Consider the following 10652-nt stretch of genomic DNA (forward strand, 5'->3'; position numbering starts at 1 on the left):
AGAAGAAATTTTGAAAGTAGGTAACTTAAATTAAAGGATTTTTTATTGCAGATTATCAAAACCAAAAACTCTTCAATTTTAAAATAATGACAATTGAACGATGTGTAGTGTGCAAGAGTTACAATCGACAACTACTTGATCTTGAAGAGATTTAAACTGAAATCCTTATATTTTAATGATTTTAAACATGGGTCCAAGCTATCAATTCTGAGAATTCCAAACTTAAGGAATTTCAAATAAAAATTGTGAAAATTATACAATTTTTAATTGTAAAACTAAAAACTTACCTAATTTGTCATTTTAAATTCTCAAAATAAAGAAACCCTTTAATTTAAAAGACTGACAAATAGCCTCTCTACTGGAATTGTTTAAATTCTTATATCGCCTTTATTTAAACATTTTTGTATGAAAGCTTTGAAGTTCGAAAGCTTCTATTAAACAGTTGAACTAACGACACAGTAGCTTCAATCCGCTCTTCATTCACAAGTATTGAAAATTTTTAATAAAACCAACACAAAATCTTTCCAGCAACTTAGGTAGATTATTTTTTAATCTTTACTTAAAGTTTGTACAAGATAAAGGAGAACGATAAGAACGAAGAAAAAGGTTTTGGCGACAATCGCTTCTCTCTTTTTTTAAAATGAATTTTCATTGAAAATTTTTCAAATTTTTCCTCCTTTTTAAAACTTTTATGACAGCTTCAATTTGCAGGTAAATTTGATTCACTTTCTCAATTAAAAATAAAATTGAAATTGGAAATTAAATGTATTGAAAATTCGAGTAAAAAGGTTCAGACCCCCCGGCGTGAACGACGACGAGACATAATTTACCGTGACCGTAACGCTTCGCTCGATTCCTAGAAAACGAAGAAAAAAATGACAGAAAAAATTGGTGGCAGCCATGCACTTGTCGTGGCAGCCATCACCTGCTTGAAGTGGCGAGCCCTGCAATAGACTAAACATTATACGTTTAGTAATCTTTCTCCAGGTTAAAGTACTATCCGGGACACACATGTTGACTCTAATAATATTTAAGTGGATAACCTATAAAAATAATAAATCTTTATTTATGTATTGATATTTTAACGATATCTTGTTCGTTTAAAAAGGCCTGTGCTATTACATAGATTCAGCCCCCCCCCTCCCCTCCCATCAACTTTAAAGATGACTGAGTTATCAGATATAAAATATAATCTAAAGTCCAATGCAAAAGTTGAAGATTTGAAAGATAACTGAGTTACAATTGAAGTAAATTTAATTACGTGTAAATAAATTTCACCAAATCTTAGAATATTTTGAGCATTATAATAAAAAATTATAAAAAATTTCTCGCAGTTTGGTGACTTCTGCTCTTGAGTATTTTATAAATTTAGAAATCATTATACATAAGAAAATGCCACTGTTCAAAAACATTATCTATACAAAAAGTGCCTGTCTCCGAGCTGGTAAAACTTTTGTTTAAAAAATTCTATTTTAAAACAATCGTTTACCAAACTTCTTAATTTAAAATTGCCTTCAATGAACACCAATTTAAAAAAATCTTCCTCAGGATAAAAAAATTTCACAAATATTTTAATACTCCAAATGTTAATACACTGAAAAACCTTCCATTTGAATAAATGATAAAAGTGAATCAAAGTTTAGTATAATTGTGTATCAAAACACGGAAAAATGTTGAACTATTTGAGTTATTCATATTAAAGTACTGAAATTTGACATTTTCATAATAAACTTTAATAAGCTTCAGTAGAAAAATGAGTATTTTAAATACGAAATGTTATGAATCCGTATTTTAAAGATTAACTGGTTTAAAAAGAGATATGGTGCTTACTAATTTGTCTAAAAATAGTTTCAATAAGAAAAAAAGTGAATATTATAATCTGTAAAACTTATTTGAGAAATTGACATTATAAATATAAACATGCTTGGAACCCGCGATCTATTATTGAAATTAAAATTCAAGTCTCGATTTTTCGTATGGAGCTGTTTCATTTATCTTCCCAAGTATGTTCGAGCAATCTCGAGGTTTGCCGAACGCATGCGTGCCACTACACCAGTGTTCGTGTACTAACGAACGCTGCGCCGACAGTAGGCGTGTTCTACGATTTTGTAGTCATTTTTGTTCGTGCTTTAATTGTGTGTTAATTGAATTACGAATTGAAAAATACATAATCGAAACCTAATCTTTAATTATACACGTAAGTAGAAAAAAGACGAGTGTGATTATGCCTGCAATACACGTAATATAACTGTATGTAATTTTAAGGGTTACCACCGACATGGAAATTAATAATGTAACTGATTGATGCTGAAAAAAACTCGAAAAATTATTATTTAATTTTTAAATGTGTGGTCTTTAATTATTTCATGTTTTCATTGTTCTTAAAATACATTAATGTTTGACTTCGTTATTTAGAATTCAGAAGCAGAGGCAGTGTTTATCGAAGGCGAGGTGAGCGCCATTAAAGTGAATAAAATTATGCCACAAAGCACGATTTTTAGAATAGAAAAATTACACTGTAAACAAAGTTACTGTGATTTTCCATCGTACCACGAAGGATGTTATTCTATCAGCGTGCAATGATGTAAGTTAACACATTTATATAAAAAAATTTCAGGACGTAAATTGGTAGACCCAAATTTCCATTTTTAGGTTGTGATCGTAAGGTTAGAAATGTGCAAACTCTCTAGCAGCATTAGTTAAGCGCACATTACTTTTACAAAGTATCTTTTTAATTAAACAAAAAACATATTTTTATTTATATATAGCTTATTACTATTAGAGCAAAATTAGAAGCTTTGGGACGTTATTTGACAGGGTCCAGCGACCTTGAAAGCGCCTAAAATATTACTTGAATTTTTTTATTTTGAAGACCTGGAAAGCTCCTTTAATTTTTTATGAGAACTTTAAATTTGATTTACTTTTATTTTTTGCTCATAATATATAAATTTAAAAAAATTCGACAAATATTTGAAAGATTAAAAAATATTTCAAAGATTTCAAATAGTTTAAAAAACTTCACAAACATTTCAGAAGAATTTATATAATTTCAAAAGATTGAAAAATATTTGAGAAGATTTAACAAATATTTCAAAGCTTTAAAACAATTTTGCAATAGTTTCACAGATTTCAAATAATTGTAAACATTTTAAAAGATTTCAGAAAGATTTCCACGATTTCAAAAGATGTTAGAGGATTTAAAAAATTTGAAAGACCTTAAAAAGATTTTACGAATATCAAAAATTTTTAAAATGCATGCACATCGAATTTCTAAATTTCTAAATGTGTCAAAGTATTTTCAAAACGATTTCACAAAGATGGCAAACATTTCACAACTTCTCAAAAAATTTTATACGATTCAAAAAGATTTAAAAAAAAAGATTAGCAGACTTGACAAACATTTTAGAAATATTTTCAAGATTTGAAAAATTGGAAAATTAAATGAGAAGCACTTAAAAACGTTTTATTTGATCCTGAATTTTTATAATTATGAAGAAAGCAAACAAAATTTGTTAACAAAAAAATACTTTTTGACATGAAGTGAAATTTTAAGAGATTAATTCATGGCACTGTTCCTTGATCTTTATCTAGCCTTGGCGCAAGAACTAAAATCTTGCTTTAAAAGCAAGGGTTTCGAGATCTTAGTTTTTGTGCCAAAGCTGGAATAAGATCAAGGAACAGTACAGCGAATTAATCTGTTAAAATTTCTGTCCGTACGTAATTGTAAATATTTAGGAACAGACAAATTTTTCTTAGTGCTCCTTATATAATTTCCAATTTTGTAACTCGATATCAAGTTTCACGTAAAGGTAAGTTGGGTGTGAAAATAATGCAAATTTTTATTTAGGTTACGCTCACATGGCCTTAAAAGACTCCAATTAGATTTCGTAAAGATTTCAAATATTACAAACGACTTTTTAAAGATCTCACAAAGATTTCATAAAGATTTCTAAATATTTAACATGGTTTTCAGAAAATTACACGAATATTTGAAAGATTTTCAAAGTTTTCAAAGGTGTTAAAAGATTTCAAAGATAGTAATATTTTAATATTAATTGGCTGAAATTGGTTAGTGATTTGCAAATTTCATTTCGAACTTTGACATCGTCAGTTGGGAGTTAAGTGAAAACTTTAAAAAATGAACTACTTCTCAAATAACCTATAAATTAAAATTTTTAATATTTTTCAAATGCATATAATTTCTGTATACTTTATATCACTAAACATGTATAAACATGTATAGAATGTATAGCATGATTGCTCATTATTTGATTCACAACAAAAAATAAACTTGAAGAAACTTAATTTATTTGCCTGGAAAATCTGAATATGTCCTTGATTTTTATGGTTTTAGGTCCCGCTCATAATTTTAAATGTGCCAGGACGCATTGATACAAACCATCTGTGAAATTACGCTAGAGACTGCAACTTTACTTTAAAAAATATTATTTCGTAAGTTCATGTTCATTACTGGTCAATTTATTGAAATTATGTCTGAGAGATTCTCAGTACATATATGGTAGACGTGTCGACTGTTCGTCGACAGACCTCATCAGTATAAAATATTTCTTTCTACGAAATTTTGCACCTGTTTGTTAAATTTAATTTGTTGGTTACTGAAATGACTCTGTCCGCCGGACGGACTTTAATTTAGATTGAGATTATTGTTGATATTGAACAACACACACTTATCACATGCCTCTCAGCAGACGGGAGTCATTTTGCCAAATACTGAATCTTTATTTGTTAAAAACACAATTTTGAAAACATCCAGCAACAGATACATACTATAGGGATGTACGGGAACTTTAATTATCACCTAATTGTCGGCGAGAAATGAGTTTTTGACCAACTAAAAAGGAACTTACAACAAAAGAGTTGAATTCTCAATCAAAAAGAAATATTTTAAGGGAAAAAGTTTTATATTTCTAACAAAAAACACCAATTTTCAATAAAATTCGTGAATTTTCAAACAAATAATTCCATTTTTAACTAAGTTTCCATAAAAAATAATAAATTTTAAACAAAAATAGAGTAATTCAGTTTTTAGTTCATAAAACTTAATATGCAATTAAAAAAATGAAATTTTGTACAGATTTTTAAAAATTTTAACCAAAACAGGCGAATTTGACAACGAATAGTAAAAGTTTTAACGAAAAGTTGAATTTTCAATCACAAAGATTAATTTTCTATTTCAAAAAAAAAAAATTAACAAATAATACAATTTTCAAATAAATTAATTTTCAATCCAAGAACACTAATATAGAAAATCTTAAAAATAAGATAGAATTCACTAAAAAATCAGGCAGGTTCTACACACTATTTAGCAGAATCTCTCAGCGATTCAAATGGTTTCTTAGTAAATTAGGGAAGAAGTTTTTTTTCCGATCTAAGAGAAAAAGAAATCGAATTTGCACATCTATGTTAAGAATAATAAAAAAGAGATTAATTTCAAGACACAGAAGTTAGCTGTGCATATAGATTTGAAAATTCGACCTTGAAAAAAAAATTAAATAATAGAAGCAGCCAAAAAGTAAAAACACCACTGAAATCGTCTGAGACATATCTCTAGGTGTTTTTTTCACTTTTTTCAAAAACTTATTTTTTAAACAATTATGTTGTTAATTAACATATATACTTCATTATGAAAAAAACCAAAAGTCCTGAAGAAAAAGTGAAGTTAGTTCTGGATTCTTCTCGGCAATATCTTCAGGTGTTTTTTTCATAACAAAAAAATTATTTAAACAATTATATTGTTTATAATCTTAAAAAATTTATTTAACAATTGTGGTAAACAATTGAGATTTGTTGAGTGAAAAATAACATTCCTTGAGGTATCATGAATGTAAAAAATCTTAAACAATGCAAAAAAGTTAGTTTAAACATTGCTTTTGCCCCCTCTACGCACACAGCTTTACGTTATCCCATGGCGCATATGGATTTGATTATTTATCCGTAATTATAAAAAAAACCATTAGTCCTAAAGAGAAAGTGAAGATAGTTCTGGATTCTTCTTGGCAATATCCCCAGGTGTTTATTTCATTTTTTTTAAATTATTTATTTAAACAATTATATTTTTTATAATTTTTAAAAATTTATTTAACAATTGTGGTGAACAGTTCAGAGTTGTTGAGTGAAAAATAACATACCTTGAAGTATCATGAATAAAAAAAAATTTAAACAATGCAAAAAATGCAAAAAAGTGTGCGTAGAGGAGGCAAAAACAATGTTTAAACTAATTGTTTTGCATTGTTTAAAAAGAACAATTTTGAAATCCTCAATAAAACATATAATATTTTAATAAAGAAAATTAATTTTCTGCCAAAAACACGAATTTTCAAATAAAAAATTAGTTTTAATTAAAAATAGCATATGTCATTCTCAAATTGTGCAGTTAAATTTTTATTCAATTTTCAAGAAAATAGTTGAACCATAATCAAAAAGCTCAGTTTTCAAACAAATAGAGGAGTTTTCAGCTAAAAAGATCAATTTTTAATTAAAAATATAAATATATAAAACCAAAAATATGATAATTCCTTTTGAGTTAAAAGAATCCATATTTCACAACAAACGATTAAATTTTCAACAAATTAATCGAAATTCTACTCAAATAGATGCGTTTGATGATACATAGTTGAACTTTCAAGCAAACAGATGAATTTTTAACCAAGAAGATTCATTTTATATAAAAAAAGACGATGTTTGAAACAAATAATTGAATTTTCAACCTATAAATATCAATTTTTAATTCCAATTTCAGTGTTCCATCAAAAGTGGGATAGTTAAATTATCAGTTAGAGAATTTAAATTTCAACAAAAAAAAAGAAACGTGCAACTTAATGGTTCTGTTCTTAATTACACAGATGAATTTTTAACCAAGAAGATTAATTTCATACCTAATTGCAAATTTTTTTATCGAAATATGTGCATTTTCAAACAAATGGTTGAGTTTTCAACTGGAAAAGATCAATTTTTAGCTTCAAATATTAATTCTATACCAAAAATGGTACAATCCAATTTTATCTTACATAAATTAATTTTTGACTAACTATAAAGGAACTTTCAACAAAATAGTTTAATTCTCAATCAAAAAGATGAATTTTAAAGGAAGGAGTTTTATATTTCTAACAAAAAACACAACATTTTTAATAAAATATGTGAATTTTCAAACAAATAATTCCATTTCTAACTAAAAAGATGAAGTTTCAATAAAAATATCAAATTTTTAACAAAAATAAAATAATTCAGTTTTTAGTTTAAAGAAGTTAATATTCAATCAAAAAAATAAAATTTTCTACAGATTATTTCAAATTTTAATCAAAACAGATGAACTTGACACCAAATAGTAAAAGTTTTAACAAAAAATATGAATTTTCAATAACAAGCATTTATTAGTAAATTATTCAAGACGTTTTTTTCCGATCTAGGAGAAGAAAATCGAATTTAGACAATCTATGTTCAGAATAATAAAAAACAGATAAGTTTTTTAACCGATTACAATAATTCTCTACAAAAAACTATCATTTTTGAACCAACAATGATACAATTAAAATTAAATTTCCTATCTAAATCGCGAATTTTCATCAAATATATGCATTTTCAAACAATTGGTTGAATTTCCAACTACAAAAGATTAATTTTTAACTTCAAATATTAATCTTCTACCGAAAATGGTATAGTCCAATTCATCAGTTTTTTTAGTTTCATTAAATTGTGAAAAGTACACAATATCTTCCAGGTACGCAGTTTTAGAATTAGAAGCATTATTTTTTTATTAATATCTTAGTTGTGAACTAACAAAAATGAAAGTTCTCGTATTTAAATTTAAACTTTGTTTAATTTTATTAAGAACTGTTGATAAATCTTGCAATAATCTTAAAACATTATTTTATTTTAATGAAGCACGATGGATGAAAAAACAATAACAATGTATTCGAAAAAGTTTTGTCGTCCATTTTTTATTTGATGAAACAATTTTCCATTGAAAGAAAGTTCTTTACAAATTTTTTTTTCAGTGTCGTATATGTAATTATATTATTTTTTAAAATAATTTTATTCTTTTTTGTTATTTTTCAAACTAAATTAATTTTCAATATAAGAACAATATTATAAAAATTATTTAAAATAAGATAGAATTCACTTAAAATCAGACAGGTGCTATGCATTATTTAGCAGAATCGCTCAGGGATAAAATTTTGTTGCAAGACGTTTTTTTCCTAAATAACACAACAAAAAATCGAATTTGGACATCTATGTCAAAAATGATAAAAAAAGATTAATTCTGTACCCATGAAATTAATTCTCTAAAAAAAAACGATTAGTTTTCAACCAACAATGATATAATTAAAATTTTCCTTAAAGACATCAACTTTTAACAAACAAAAAAAAAACAAAAAAATGATTAAATCCTCAAGAAACAAGATAAGATTTTAACAAAGGAAATTAATTTTCTACCAAAAAGACGAATTTGAACTAAAAAAATTAATTTTCAAATATAAATATAATTTTTCATTGTAAAATTGTACAGTTAAATTTTTGATAAAATAGTTGAATCCTCAATCAAAAAGATCAATTTTAAAACAAACAGTGGATTTTTAAACTAAAAAAGATAAATGTTTGATTAAAAATATAAATATATATAACCAGAAATAGGATTATTCCTTTTTAACCAGGAAAAATTAAATTTTCAACAAATCAGTTGAAATTTATTGAAATAGATGAATTTGATAATACGTAGTTAAACTTTCAAACAAACTTATACAAAAAACACGATGTTCAGAACGAATAATTGAATTTTCAACCCAAAAATACCAATTGTTAATTTAAAATTTCAATGTTGCATCAAAAGTGTAACGCTGTCACTATGCAAACACCACAAAATTAGTCTTAAGTTGGAATGTGAATCGCTTGCACGTCACAGCCCCTACCTGGCGGCAATGACACTATGAATCGGCTCATCGATGCCTGAGTGGACATTAATGCTTAAATTGTTATATTGGAAAGTGTGTTCTACGGCCATACTCCCAAAGTTACAATAAACAAGTTTTAATCACAAGTGTATACTTATACTTCTATTTCACCGTCACAAGAAAGAAAACAACAAGGCTACCACGGTTGCCAGCGAGATCAAACTTGCTCTATCTTTGACAAAAGAACCAGAATTTTGGAAATCTACGGATTAAATGAAACTCGAGCCAGTAAGTAAGTAATCCAATAGTGAGTGCACTGAATATAACTCCTATTCGACGAAGGATTAACTCTACCGAAAATTCCACAAAAATATTGGGCTCGTCAAATAGACGTTAAGTCCTAGAGCGTGCTAAGCAGTGTAGTAATCGTAAGATTCTGAAAAAGATGGAATGAATTCCCCTGGATGCAATCCCAGGACCTCACCAGCAACACATTGCAGCCAAGGCATTGGCGATCGCAATCAGACACCTACGGTTGCCATCTCAACTCCTGTCACTAACGACGAGGTCGATCTCCAGTTAAAAACATCAAAGTAAGCAAAATAGTAATAAGATAGGTGAGGAAAACCTTCACAAGGTAAATTTGATTGTAAATCCTCTTTACCTATAGAATAGCAGTAACCATACTTTATGTGTTAATAAAGACATGGTTCTCTCAATAAACCAAGAATCTTACTCTGATCTTGCACGATATCTCAAGTGAAGAGTTTAAATACACACACACACACACACACACATATAGAATCAAACCGAAGGGCCTATGACAAAGCCACCGAACGCGTCCTCGGGTTGCGGATAGAGGGTCCCTGTACCGTGCCGAAAGCTGAATGGCACCTGGGTGAGGTGTCTAGAACGGTGAATCTGGGATACCAGGCGACCTCTCAGAGTAAGCAGCCTTATCCTTGCATGCGGGGCTCTACAAGGATGGACGAACCCCTTTCCCTAGCTTCTCGTGGGAACAACAATGACAACACCAAACGTAGTTGTAGCAAGTGCGGTTCCAAACAACAGAACGCGCAGGGCTCCCGACAATGGGTCGGCCAGCAATGCCGACCAACCTAGAGCTGGGGGAGCCAATGAAAATGGATTCAATGCGATGGATCGGCGGGATCTCGTGACCTTTGGTTGGACGGAGTGACTGAATCACGACTTGCTAGACTGCTACGATGCGAGTGTGGCCCGTGAACGGGGTTACATGGCACGGCTGCATGCTGTGTGGTGCGAGAAACAGCCGGAGCTATCGCACTTTTCGCAGCAACGTCTGCGAAACCATGCTGAACTACTCCGTAAAAGGGGCTATGTAAGCGGAACGCCTACTCTACTACAGGTAGAACAAGCCGGCAACAAAGAAAGAGAGGCGACACTAAGACCAACCGCGGGCAGGCATCCAATAGATGAAGAACGATGCTTTACGACCCGGAGAAACATCAACACCAAGGTTTCTCTCAAGCCTACAGATCTGGCTGAAATGGATGACGAGCTTCGTGGACATTTTTCCGGTGAATCCGACCTCTGGGCTATCAATTATTGTGTATATAATGCAGCGAGAGCATTGGCCGATGCGAACCGTAAAACAAAACCAACGGAGGGAGAGATGGGTCAGAGAAAATCAACAGTTTCTCTCTGACCCATCTCGACTCTTCCAAGACCCTCCAGTTACTGTCGAACACCCACCCAAACCAG

At 29.5% G+C, this 10652-nt stretch overlaps 1 protein-coding gene across 2 annotated transcripts in view; it reads right to left on the reverse strand.

Annotated features, from left to right (window-relative positions):
- Positions 1 to 10652, reverse strand: part of LOC117172855 (Bardet-Biedl syndrome 2 protein homolog) — a 1136351-nt gene that overhangs the window by 502592 nt on the left and 623107 nt on the right. The window lies entirely within an intron of this gene.

This window comes from Belonocnema kinseyi, chromosome 5, assembly GCF_010883055.1.
Source record: "Belonocnema kinseyi isolate 2016_QV_RU_SX_M_011 chromosome 5, B_treatae_v1, whole genome shotgun sequence".
Lineage (NCBI taxonomy): Eukaryota > Metazoa > Arthropoda > Insecta > Hymenoptera > Cynipidae > Belonocnema > Belonocnema kinseyi.